Source organism: Elephantulus edwardii, unplaced genomic scaffold (genome assembly GCF_000299155.1).
Source record: "Elephantulus edwardii isolate Elephantulus edwardi_28Jun2011 unplaced genomic scaffold, EleEdw1.0 scaffold00015, whole genome shotgun sequence".
Taxonomy (NCBI): Eukaryota; Metazoa; Chordata; class Mammalia; order Macroscelidea; family Macroscelididae; genus Elephantulus; species Elephantulus edwardii.
This window is the reverse complement of record NW_006399765.1, coordinates 23690378-23691880: the sequence shown is the minus strand read 5'-3', so window position 1 is coordinate 23691880 and position 1503 is coordinate 23690378.

Sequence of the window (1503 nt, the reverse complement as noted above, 5' to 3'; positions counted from 1 at the left end):
ATTGCATGAGTTCCTTGTTTTTCAATGCAGCATAGTATTCTATTGTGTGACTATACTAGAGCTGCTCTATCCATTCATTTGTTGATGGGCATTTGGGTGGTTTCCAGCTCTTTGCTATTGCGAACAAAGCTGTGATAAACGTGGTTGTGCAGGTAGAAGTGATTTGTGTTTGTAAATCCATACGCTGTTCACTGAGATCAAGTTGGTTCTGACCCTAGGTGACCTCACGTGTTCAGAGAACTGCTTCAGACACAGTATTTTCCAGCAGTTCACCAGGCCTGGCTACAGGGGTGCTTCCAAGGGGACTTCCACCTGCCACCTACTGGTTGCAGCTCATCTAACTAATAGTTGGACATTTTAATGTGGATACCCAAATTTTATTTGGATCCACAATACCAAGTAATCTACAATTACTTGGATCCACAATACGCAAGTTTTACTTGCTACTGCATCCATCATAACAATAGTCAAGAAATCAAAAGATGTGATACATTGGGGAAATCTGTTAAGGACCTCTTTAAAGTACAATAAAAAGGGATCAGGGATGTCCATTTAGAGACTAAGGTGCAGCTGATGCAAGCCATGGCGTTTTCAGTTGCTTCCTATGCACTTAAAAGTTGGACAGTGAATCAGGAAAATCCAGGAAGAATGAATGGTGGTGACGGTGAAAAGTATTGAACAGACTGACTGCCAGAAAGAACAAACAGGTCAGTCTTGGAGGACACGTGGCCAAGGTGCTCCTTAGAGTCAAGGGAGGTGACACTTCATCTCACGTACTTGTACTTGGAAAAAGACATCACGATGGGAAAAACAGAAGGTCACTGAAAGAGAGGGGGGTCAATGCCCTGGTAAGCACAACGGAGACACACCACTCTAGGAGCCATTCAGAAAGTCAGTCCAGCTCAATTTTACTGGGGGCTGCAGCACACTTATATACAAGCAAGTAAACAGGAAGACAGGATAGGGTGGGCTTACAGACCCGGGACATGCGGATTGGTTAGGAGAACCTCAGCCTCGTGCGGAACACTCTAAGCTCAACAAATGCCCTCTTCCCAGGTGGAGGGCTTTCTCAAGCCTGTACAGCCAAACACAGGGGAGCTTTCTCTATCCCGTATTAAAGGTCGTTGGGAGGCTTGCACTTATCCGGAGTTTAGGTGATCTGTCCTGGCCAGAGGCCCTTCCTTCCTCCCCAATAGTCCCCAACAGATAGGAAGACCTTCAGAGACGCAGTGACAGCAACAATGGGTTTATGCCTGGTGAAGACTGGGAGGATGGTGTGCGATAGGGCAATTGACTTCATAGCGCCTACCAATCAGTTAACGCTTAACTAGTCTAAACTGGTGTGGATTTTTCCCCCTTTTTTTATGTTGAACAGTATTAAATTTATTAGGATTGAATTAATCTTTTTTTAATTTAGGTTGTTTATTTTTCATTTCAATGAACATCTACAGAGATTTTGGGATTCCATTCATTCATTTTTGCACCCTTCTCCCCGCACAAACC